Source organism: Mastigoproctus giganteus, chromosome 12 (genome assembly GCF_048544385.1).
Source record: "Mastigoproctus giganteus isolate SK-2022 chromosome 12, ASM4854438v1, whole genome shotgun sequence".
In the NCBI taxonomy this organism is placed as follows: Eukaryota; Metazoa; Arthropoda; class Arachnida; order Uropygi; family Thelyphonidae; genus Mastigoproctus; species Mastigoproctus giganteus.
The window spans coordinates 107,360,873-107,373,759 of NC_143586.1; the positions used below are offsets into that span (position 1 = coordinate 107,360,873).

The window sequence follows — 12,887 nt, forward strand, 5'->3', positions numbered from 1 at the left end:
AAAACAGAAGAAACATTTTTTTGAACGTTCTGTTTGGACAATCAAAAAATTGAACAAAAATTCAAAATGGTTAAAACTTGTTTAGAAAAATTCTTTCCTTTCATTATGAATTTCACCATAAATCTCAAATTACTTTTACAAATTAACACTTTATGTGTAAACCACAGGAGGTTATTGTTTAATGACAGAAAGCAGGCTGTGGTCATAAACAGGTATTCTCCACATGAAACCAATGCAAGGTTTCTCAAACTGTGTGTGTGTGTGTGTTATTAGGAGCATTGGCAACTAACGCCATATTGCTCCGGATATGCAGTGGTCATTCCCTGACCTTTCCGCATCCTCCGTATTTGGTGGTGACGGGCTCGAACCCCGGTGTAATCAAGAAACATGTGCTACACACTGCTGCTCCTTCCCACCTGGCTACGGAGGCGCTCTGTGTGTGTGTGTGTGTGTGTGTGTGTGTGTGTGTGTGTGTGTGTAATCATCCCAAAATTGGAAAAGGCACCAAAAACTTAGATCGTCCTCACAAAATTTTTAAAAGTTTTGTTGTCTCAGGTATTAAATTTTTGTTTATTTCCAATGAAACTGAAAAGTTATATGGTTCTATCATTGTTTTATTTGATATATAGATTAATAATTTTGCGATGCAAACTTTGCAAAGGTTGAGAATGCCTGGATTGATGTACTAGTAGTACTAGTGGCATGTGATGCAACAAAAGCAAATGTATGAGCTTATGCGGTATCAGCCAAAAAAAAAAAAAAAAATCACACCATTCCCTCCAAATGCCTGTTCATTTCCTCCTTAAATTTATTTAACCTATCAACTTCCACAACGACAGATGGAAGTTTGTTCCAGCAATTAACCACCTGCTGGCTAAAGGCAAATTTCCGCACATCTATTCTACATCTGTCTTTTCTTAATTTGAATTTATGCCACCTTAGGTTCGTAATCTGAACAAGTGGAAGGATCCCATCAGAATTCAGCGTGCACAATCCATTCAAGGCCTTATACACCTCAATCAAATCACAGCGCAGGTGCCTAGTCTCCAGCCACTGCAATTTGCAGAACTTAAGCCTCTCTTCATTCCCCTCACCAATCTTGTTGCCTTTCTCTGTACACGCTCAAGCAAATCTACATCCTTCCTAAAATGAGGCCTCCAGACCTGTACACAGTACTCAAGGTGTGGCCTCACCATTGCCTTATACAGAGGGACAATCACCTCCTTTTCCCTGCTAGCAAAATTCCTATATATCATTGACAAAACCCCATGACCTGCCCTGGCAGCCTGTCTACATTGCTCAGAAAACTTCATATATGACTGCACAATTACTCCCAGGTCTTTATCGTTTTCTACCACCTTAAGTGTAGTACCACACAGTTGGTACGCTGGGGGTTACTTCTACCCACATGCACTATTTTGTATTTTTCAAGGTTAAACTTCAGTTGCCACTTCTTAGCCCATCTACCCAAATTATCTAGATCCTGTTGCAGTAGCACCCTGCCATTACTGTCATTAACAACCCTGCCAACCTTTTGTATCATCTACAAACTTCGACACTACGCCTGATATACCTTCATCAATATCATTGATAAATATACACAACACCGAACCCTGTGGGACTCCACTAATAACACTAGTCCATGAAGAGCAGCACCCATTAATTACCACCCTCTGTATTCTCCCACTCAACCATCCTTTTATCCACTCTGCTCCAATTTGTACAATAGTCTTCCATGCGCAAGATTGTCAAAAGCTTTCCTGAAATCCAAATATATGATATCAAAATTATTTTTAACATCCAGTTCCTTTGTAACCACATCATAATAACCAATCAAATTTGTCAGACAAGACTTTCCCTTAACAAACCCATTCTGTGTCTGAATTATTGCTGCAGTCTTGTCTAGATATATCAAGCAGAATCCCCCATGGATCAGTTCTGAGAACCGTCAAGTTTCTAAGTCTAATTAACAAAACTGATGAGAGAGTACAGAGGAAGCTGCTAATGTTTTCCGAAAAGTTGAACAATACAATCAAACATGAACTGTACCATACAATGATTTGTCATAATAGCTGCTTCCAATAATTCTATTGATTTTCAAGTGGCTAGAAGTGGTTATCTCCACCTTCAGCCAGTTGAAATCTACTTTTGTTGTTTGTTGCTGTAGAGCAGCGTGTCACAACCTGAGTGCTGCGGCATACTGGTGTGCTACAAGTATGCTTCAAGTGTGCCATGGAAAATGCAACTAAAAAAATTAATATTAGTAAAATAATAAGAGGAGTTTACCTCAATATAGTGCGTAGAACACTTCCGTATGATACCCTCCAGAAATTAAAACAGAAAAAACGAAAAAATCGACAACTTACCGGTACATTAGAGTAAAATATAAATAATTAAATAATCAATTTAACACAATTCAAATCAATTTAAAACAATTCTATTAATAAATTAATAGAATCATGACTCAGACCAGAGCAGCAAAGCAAAAGGCTCAAGCTAATGGAAGTGCTGTGGCTCAGAGCAGAACTGAGGGGGGCAGTTGTCCTCTGACTGACAGCCTTATAAAATGCACTGTTTGCTTGATGTTTGCAGAGCAATCGGGTACGGGACAAGATACTGCCAAGGGGATGTCTTTGTGTGTGCGCGATGCAAGGAGTGTATCGATATCAGGCAACAACTCGGCGTTCTTGTGGGCCTATATGAGAGCTTGAAGGACAGGGTGGATGCCCTCGAAGAAACTAAATTGAGGGGCCCATCAAGCTCTCAGCTGCCCACATCAACGCCAGAGCTTGCACTTGGGCATCGCGTGACACAGAGACAACCCCTAAGGCAGAATGCGCTGGTCCCGAAGGAACTAGTAGTTGTTGGTGACTCTATTGTCAGGAAAACGGGGAACATGCTTTGTAAAAAAGATAGGTGGAACAGGACCAGGGTATGTCTGCCAGGGGCAAAGGTTGATGATGTTGTAGAGCGAATATCATCTTTTAAGGGCACAAAAGGTGATATAGTTGTACACGTTGGCACTAATAATATTAAGAGTAGGAGACCGGCAGAATTACTTAACAAGTACAGGTCACTGTTGAACAAAAGCCGAGAATTAGGGTTGAATTTGAAAGTGTCTGCAATTCTGCCCAGACACGATAGGAGGGAGTATATGATGAGAGCATTGTCGATCAATTCGGTCATGCATTAAGAATCTGCAGATAAATGAACCACTAGGTGGCAGTGATCACAGTGTGCTGAAGTGGGATTTACTCAAAGAGGTAACAACCATTAGGGGTAAAGGGAAGGGTTATTGCTTCCGTAAAGGCGACTACGATGGACTGAGACAGTATTTAAATTCTATACAGTGGGACCAACTGATGATGTTACCAACAGCAAATTCAAAATGGGAAGCATTCAAAGAACTTATCTTGGAAGCTACTAGGCTTTACATACCAACTAAGAAATATTGTTCAAGGTTTAGGCCAAAATGGATGTCACATGAACTAATGAGGCATATGGCAGAGAAGAAAAATGCATGGGATACATACAAATTAACACATGACACAGAAGCCTATGATAGATACAAGTTGATTTGCAACCAAGTTACAAAGGAGGTTAGGCAGGCGAAGGCAGATTACGAGAAATCCTTGGCAAGGGATGCAAAGAAAAACAGCAAAGAGTTCTTTACTTATGTAAACTCTAGAAGGAAGGGGATGAATCAGATTGGTCCACTTGATATTGATGGGTCAAGTGTTGATGATCCTGCTCAGGTAGCTAACAAACTAAATGAATATTTTGCATCGACATTCACACATGAGGAGTTATTCAGCGAGGGGAATGCCAGAGGTGTATTCAACTCTAGCAGTAAGCTACAGAATCTTGAAATAACTGGGAGTAAAGTGGAGGAGAAACTGTTGAAGATAAACACAAGAAAGGCACCCGGGGTGGATGGGATCTATCCAGTTATATTAAAGGAGGCAGCAAAGGAAGTAAGCAAACCCTTAGCCATAATTATGAGAGCTTCCTTGGACTCAGGGGAGGTACCCATAGACTGGAAATGTGCAAATGTGACCCCAATTCACAAAGGAGGATCAAAGGCTGACACAAGTAATTATAGACCTGTGAGCTTAACTTCTGTTCCAGGAAAATTAATGGAGGCACTGGTTAAAGAAGCACTGCAGGATCATTTAGACAAGACTTCAGTTATAGCTCAGACACAGCATGGTTTTGTTAAGGGGAAGTCTTGCCTGACCAACTTGATTGGATACTATGATGCAGTCACAAAAGAACTGGATGCAGGGAATAACTTTGATATTATATACTTGGATCTTAGAAAGGCTTTTGATACTGTTGCACATGGAAGACTGCTACACAAATTGGAGCAGTGTGACATTGGAGGCAAATTGCTGCTATGGATAAAGGGGTGGTTGAGGGGCAGAAGACAGAGAGTGGTAATCAATGGACACTGCTCATCGTGGACTGATGTTATTAGTGGAGTCCCTCAGGGCTCAGTGTTGGGTCCATTATTGTTTTCTGTATTTATAAATGATATTGATGATGGTATATCGGGCTTAATGTCCAAGTTTGCAGACGATACAAAGGTTGGCAGGGTTGTCAAGGACACTACTGACACTATGCTGCTGCAACAGGATCTGGAAAGGTTGAGCAGATGGGCTGAGAGGTGGCAAATGAAGTTTAACATTGACAAATGTAAAGTACTACACATGGGAAACAGCAACCCCAGAGCAACGTATCAACTCTGTGGTACTACACTGACAGTGGTAGAGAATGAAAGGGACCTGGGGGTGGTTGTGCAGGCAGATATGAAGTTCTCTGAGCAGTGCAGACGGGCTGCAAGAGTAGCTCATGGAGTATTGTCAATGATATACAGGAATTTTTCCAGCAGGGATAAGGAGGTGATTATTCCATTGTATAAGGCGATGGTCAGGCCACACCTAGAGTACTGTATACAGGTCTGGAGGCCTCATTTCAAGAAGGATGTTGAGCTGCTGGAACGAGTACAGAGAAGGGCAACAAGATTAGTGAATGGAACAAAGGGGTGCTCTTACGAAGAAAGGCTTAAGTTTTGCAGATTACAGTGTTTCGGGACTAGGCACTTGCGAGGTGATCTGATTGAGATGTATAAAGTCTTGAATGGTTTGAGCATGCCCAATGCTGATGGGATTCTTCCTCTAGCTCAGAATAATCACCTGAGAGGGCATAAATTCAAATTGAGGAAAGACAGATGTAGGATAGACGTGCGGAAATTTGCCTTTAGCCAGTGGGTGGTTGGTTGGTGGAACAGACTTCCATCCCTTGCGGTGGAGGTTGATAGCCTAAATAAGTTTAAGGCTCAGCTGGACAGGTATTTTGAACGAACAGAGGGGTGAATGGAAGTGGTTTTTTTTTTTTTTTTTTGGCTGATGCTGTATAAGCTTGCTTTCTTGCATCAAATGCCTCTACTAATGCTATACTAATGCTAATTAAAAATCAAATTAACGCAATTAAAAGAATCTAACGAAAATATTCAAAACGATTTTCCTTCTGAAGCTGACAACGCTTTTCGCTTTTCGACCGTATGTTGTGATCACAGGAATGAAAATTACCGAATCGGGTTAAACCTGATACTTACATAGAGATTATTTGTCTTCGCGCATGCACGTAAAGGTCCACGCATCGGAGATCAAATATGGCTGCCGAACATTAACCGAATTCTCGTGTAATTTAATTTCAACGGTTTCTGCAATTAATAGTCGCGTATAATTACGTTGAACGTTAAGTATTTTGGCTTTGTTATATAAAACAGTATGTTTTTCGTTAAGGGCATGAAATGCTAATTCTGACGCTGCTGAACGAGAAGCACGAACTGAGGCTTCATGTTGATTTACACGAATATTAAGATAAAATCGGGTTCAACCCTGATAAGACGAGTTGCAATCACCGCAAGAAATGTTGTATACCAGATCATTAATTTGTGTTGCGAACGCTGAAAGAACCAAGCGATTGTTCAGTATAGTGTGTAACTTCCGTATTGGCCTAGCTACAATTTTAAATTCAGTATCTTTAAAGAATCTGTTAAGCTGTTTGTGCCACTGTTCAACATATGGGACAGAAATAAAGTATTTTTTGATATTACTATTGTTGATTGGTGTAGTATTTTGTATTCTATCCTTAGCTTGTACCCTAATTCGGTTTATTGTGGTAATGGAATAACCCCTGTTTAAGAATCTGCTAGTTAATATTTGTATTTCTGAGTCTAAAGCAGATTCCGTCGTTGAATATTTATAGGCATTAAGAAATTGATTACAGATAATCGATCTTTTGTAGGTGAACGGGTGATAGCTATTATAATGTAGAAGCATACCGGTGTTTGTAGGTTTTTGATAGATGCTAAATTGTATTTTGTTCGAGTCCCTGGTGAGTGTGAAATTTAGAAAGTTTAATGACTTAGTATCCCTATCCTCCCTTTCAAATGTAAATTTGAGTCTAGAATGAATATTATTAAACGAATGTAAAATGTCGTGGATAGTATTACTATCAGTAATAACTAGAACATCATCTAAATACCTCCCATAGTATGTGATATGTGTTCGAAAAGGTGTCAAATGTATCTGCTCAATCGTTGAGAGATAGATCTCTGACATTAAGCCACTCAGGCTCAAACCCATTGGTAATCCAAAAATTTGTTTGTATACCTTGTCTCGAAAGGTGATGTAGTTAGCCTCAACTAACAGTTTAATTAAGTGAAAAATTTCCTTAATAGGTAGCTTCGTATAATTAATCGGTGTCAAGTTTTTATTTAATATATCCCAAATAATATCTAATGTGTACTCAACGTTTACATTCGTATATAATGAGGTAACATCTAGTGAGAATAAATTGTCATTGTCGCTGAGTCTACAGTCTTTAAGCTTATTAAATAATGTATCGTAGTTCTTAATCCCAAATTGTATTACCTGTCTAAAGGGTTTTATAATGTTATATACATGTGTGGCTAAGGATGAAAATGCCAAGTTCCTGTAGGAAACAATAGGTCGAATAGGAAACCCAGTCTTGTGTAATTTTACCTGACCGAAAAGTGCAGGAATATTGTATGTTCTGGACTTCAATTCCTTTAACTGAACCATAGTAATGTAGTCGTTTTTTCGATACGTGGTTAACGTTTTATTGTATTGATTGACCAAACTGGTAAACAGTGCCGGGTCTACTTCACGATAAGTGGAGGTATCTGAAACAACTGAATCTAACTTATTAATATAATCATGTTTATCTAGTATTACCACTGTATCTCCTTTATCTCTGTATAATAATGTCCTTATTTTCCCGAAGTTCTCGTAAAGCTGAACTGTCATGTGTATTCAATTTAGGAAGTCACATTTCTTTTATGTTATTCACTACTTGGTTAATTGTTGAATAAATACATCTTTTTGTGGAACATTACGAAGTCCAAATTCAATATCAATTACGCATTGTTTTTTAGGCAGTTTTCGAGGTGGTAAATTATAATTTAGTCCTTTGGATAAAAGCAAAATCTGGTCCTGTGATAGTGTACACGAGGAAAGATTTGTAACCTGTTGATATGTCGGTTCGTTGGATAATTGGTGAGGGGGTGTTCGTGAACTAGCTGTCATATTCTGTGGTAACACGTTGTGTCTGTGGGGGGGGATGTCACCCAACTCGTATGAACTTGGTCGCAAGCCCGCGACAGTGTGTTAGAATTCGCATGAACGTGTCTTGACCTATCCGATAATGTTTGCAACTTATTAACGTGTCTGTTTTTTATTTCTGAGGCCTGTGCTTCCCGTCGCAAATCTATGGAGGTATTCAATACAGACCAATCGTTCGGATGTAGATAATTTTTTAATTTATCGCGAAGCTTCCTAACCCGAGAAAGGTATTTTTGTTTATTCGAATATTGAGATTTTAAGGCAAGCTTAACAATATTACGCGATGTCGTTAGTGTTAGTTGTTTTATGCCTGAAATTTTTTGATTTAAATTCACCCTGACAAACTTCGGAACGATGTTGTTTTGAAGGCAATATTTTAGAAAAGAAATATGGTAACTTTGGGCCGAGTACCTTAGTGTAGATTTAATGTAATTTTGTACCAAGCCATTCAAAAAATTTTCGTTAGATTCTTTTAATTGCGTTAATTTGATTTTTAATTGTTTTAAATTGATTTGAATTGTGTTAAATTGATTATTTAATTATTTATATTTTACTCTAATGTACCGGTAAGTTGTTGATTTTTTCGTTTTTTCCGTTTTAATTTCTGGAGGGTATTATACGGAAGTGTTCTACGCACTATATTGAGGTAAACTCCTCTTATTATTTTACTAATATTATTAGCAACGTAGAACATATTGAGCAGTACAGGTCTGATTCATACTATCTAAAAAAATTAATAAATCCAAGTTTTATAATAAAAATTAATTTAAATAAAAAATTTGTCTATTTCTGCTGTGCCGATCAGAGTTCCTTCCAGCAGTCAATGTTATGTCACGTTTAATTCCTAGTACATACTGCAATTGTTCACCTTTATTTGGCTATTCTTATCACTTGAATCTCTCCCAGGCACCCCACAGTCTATTTTGCAGCTGTATATGTGTGTAAAAATAGGACTACGGATTAAGTGTAACTTGTAAGCAGTATAGTAAGGAATTTCTGTTGTTTTAAAAGTACTTTTGGTGTCTTTATCTCTAAAACGCCATTCAGTTAATTCATATAGAACAGGTATTTTCAATTTAACTGTATTAGTTTCTAGAAGTAACTGCAATTTTTTTTAGAAATTAATGGAGATGGATAAATATTTAGTGAAAGAAAATCAGAAGAGGCAAGTTGATAACAACGAGTTTGTAGAAAATGACAAAAACAAAAACGGGCAACCAAAGAAAAGTAGGTACAGAATTTTATACTTTGGCTAAAAATATAATAATGCGTAAGAAGCCAACTATTCATTAGCCAAACTGATGGCAAAAAAGAAATCTCATCTGATTGTAGAAGGTCTGATTTTACCAGCATGTTGGGTAATTGTGAAAAGTATTTTGGGGGATTAAGTTGGGAGGGAAGAAAAAAATAATAATAATGACTGTACCACCTTAAACAGCAAAATGAGCAGGCATATAAAAGAAATGTCTGATGATATTGAAGAACAAGTTGTTTAACATATTAATAATTTTGGGTGACTGTTTTAATTGCAAATAGATAATTCTACAGATATTAGCGGGAAAGCCCCAATTAATAGCATTTGTCAGGTTTGTCGAAAACGACACAATTATTATTATTATTATTATTATTTTATTTATTTATTTTTTTGTTGTTGTTGTTGTAAAGAACTCAGTGAGAGAACAACCGAGCAAGATATTTTCAAATATCTAATTTTAATTAGAAATTTTCAATAATTTACAAAAGTGTATATTATGGAAGTCGTGTGTGGGCATTTGTACTGACAGTGCTCCCGCGATAACAGGAGCACTAAAAAGATTTTGTAAACTTATTAAAACGACACAATTCAAATATTATTATAACACACTTAAAACTTGTACTTGATCAAGTGTTCAAAATGGTCAGTTAAATCAAAACGAGACCACAGAAAATATGTATTTTTGGAAAATTATGTGAGGAACTGGAGTCTGATCTTTTCTTTAAAAATGCATACTGAGGTTTGGTGGCTATAGAAAGAAAATGTACTTATGAGTATGTACGAGTTGCATGAGGAAATGCTCATATTTTTTTTTACTGGAGCAATCAGAATTTTGTGATTAAGTGATGAAATTTGGTGTTGTAAATTAGCTTTTCTAGCAAATTTATTTGCGCAGCTTAATAAAATTAATATCAGTATGCACGGTCCATAGGAAAATTTACTCACTTCTACTGACAGACTGTTCGCCTTTAAAGAAAAGTTGAGTATATGGAAAAAATATGTAAATGAAAAAATTTAGAAAAGTTTCCCTTGATGGCCAAAATGAATTATACTAAAATAATTAATATAATAAGTGAAACATTGGAGCTGTTAAAGACAAAAATTGAGCATTACTTCCCATTTGTTGATACCAAAAATATATTTGTGGGTAAGAGACCCATTTTCAACAAGAAACCTTCCTGACTTTAGAACTTTGAAATCTGCAAGAGGAAGAAGAATTGGCTGAGATCCGTAGTGACCAGTCACTGGATATTCACTTTAATAACACTAATATTAGCAAATTTTGAATCAAAATTAATATCCACGAATTTCCAAAAAAAGGGAATTAGAATTTTATTGCCATTTGCCACTTCTTCCTTGTGTGAAACAGGATTTTCCACTTCATGTATATTCTTTTAAATAACTTTTTAAAATTATTTTAAATTTCAGGCAATTCATGTATGTTCAAAAAAGAGACATTAAAAGCATGGAAAGGAAATATTATTAAATATACCCAACAGAAATAACTTCCAGTTTGCGAATATATATATATATAATCAAGAATAATGATATAGAGAATTACAATAACATAACTTATGGATCATATATATATATATATATATATATATATATGATCCCTATCACCCAATCTCTATATATACATACACATAAATATTATAATATACAATATATATTATTTATAATTGCTTTATTTATAATATATACTAGGGAGCTTCACCTCCTTCGCAGCACTCGCTTCTTTTGATTAAATAAAATACTTACAGAAGCTTTCAACACTGTGTGCCTCTTCCTCAGCTATGAATACATAAATACGTTACAATATCTATATAATATTGGTGTAGATACACCATAGAACAGTGGCACACAAACTTATTTCGCTTACGACCCCCCTTTATTAAATCTTGTCATTCTTTCGAATAACAAGATGTTTAGAGATGAAAAGTGGCATTTTATAAATCATGTATTAGAAAATTTTGAGTCCCGAGAAATGAATAAAAAAACTGTTTCCTTTTTTAATTTACACATTAAAATAATTGTTTAATGTTTTAATTGAACACAGCAAAAATAACAAATCAAAATCAAATTCTTATTCTTCAATTAAGATTACAAAACAATAACAAATGAACATTTAAAAAAAAAAAAAAAAAAAAAGGATGAGCTTGGATAACCGATAATATTTGGCCGCAATGTCATCTTTTGGATCAGGTCTGGATGCTGTTTTGTTTTGACTACTGCTAATTTTATGACATAAATATGTGGATCCGAAAGGCAGCTATCTTTTACGGCATTTTCAATAATTCTGGATACTCAACTCGACGAGAAAACCAACATTTTTCACAAGAAGTGTTGAAACAAGCACGTAATGCTTCGTCAGATGACAGGTCAATAAGATCTTCCTTTTGCTCAATGGTAATTTCGGGACATGAAGAAATTTTAAAAGCAACAGGATCACAAATCCAATACAACTTTTTATTTGGAGATACATTAAGTTGTTTGGAAAAATTTCTAATTAACATTGTTAAGTGGGAAGCAATAATATCCCTAAATTGTAAAATGTCAATATTATTGCTATTAACAAAATCAGAAAACACATAAGCTTTACACATTATTATGTTCAAATTCAGTTTTCCAAAGGTTAAGTTTGTTTTTGAAAGCTTCTGGGTATTAATATATTTGTTCCCTATCTTTGAAGACTTAAATTTAAATCATTAAGTTTTTCAAATAAATCAACAAGGCAGCTAGGTTTTCCAAGCCATTTTTTAATTGTAAACAATTCGGCAAGGTTCTGATCTATATCTGATAAAAACAATAAAACTTCATGTTTGAGGTCAAAAAGATATCCCAACATTTTACCACTGGACAACCACCTCACTTTCATAGATGAAGGAAGTGTTTCATAAGCAGATCCCATTTAATTAAATAGTGAAAAGTCTGTTATTTAAGCTTCTACTTTCAATGAAGTTGATCACACTTAATGCATCTTTCAAAACTTCTTGCAAATCGGTTTGCATTTCCTTCGCTACTAATGCTTCCCTATGTATAATGCAAAGATAAAAACTGTATTTGGAGCAATTTCCTTTACTTTGCCCTTTATATCTTTATTTATTCAGCCATCAGTACAAATCGCAACACAAGTTGTTCCACGTTAGATTATTTGTTTGTAATAATATATTTATAACATCAAAAATCTTCTCGCCTATCTTTGTACTTTTAATAAAGCTTTGAAAAACAGAAAATCCTCCAAAATATACCCCTCATAGCACTATCCGACATATACAATAAGTTTAGCAAGGTTTGAAATATCTGTGGATTCATCTAATCGTATTTAAAAAATTGGACTTTCAATCAATTTAATTAATTAAATTTTATGTTGTTTGCGATAACTGTAATATGATTAAAGACTGCCTCTGGACAGAGGAATGGTTTTTAAATCTTTGCTGTACTTTTCTCCAAGCGTAATTGAAATAATTTTTATTGCAGCAAGGAGAATGCACTGAATTATGAAGCAGAATTAAGCTTGAGTGCTATATATACACATCTGCTATGTATATTTACTGCTACTGCACATTCGAACCTCTGGCCTTTAGTCAATAATAAGTACAGGCAAGTTGAGAATTTGTGCTGTAGGAAGCATGAATTAAGAGCTAAAGGGACTACTCAATTAATCCCATAAGGGATTAATTGAATAGTACTTCTCAGCACGAGCAGTACTGAGAATTTGCACTAGTCAGCTGCTTTTTGTGTGTCCATAGCCAGTGAGTAAATTAAGGCGTATTCCCGACATGGTAGGCAGTAGGGTTCATTCTTATCTCAGACTTAGTAATACAAAAGTTTTTCCTAGATGTCATTACCTCTACGCATACTTTTATATGCAAAGGCTTTCAAAATAAAGCGTTCCTCAGGCTATTTGATTATTAGTCTATGCCAGTATATTAATAACCGAAAAAAATTATGTTAAAAATTATAATAATACAAAATGG

At 35.7% G+C, this 12,887-nt stretch overlaps 1 protein-coding gene across 3 annotated transcripts in view; it reads right to left on the minus strand.

The window, feature by feature from the left end:
* The window catches only part of Cpsf6 (cleavage and polyadenylation specificity factor subunit 6), an 821,382-nt gene that overhangs the window by 414,188 nt on the left and 394,307 nt on the right, over nt 1-12,887 (minus strand). The window lies entirely within an intron of this gene.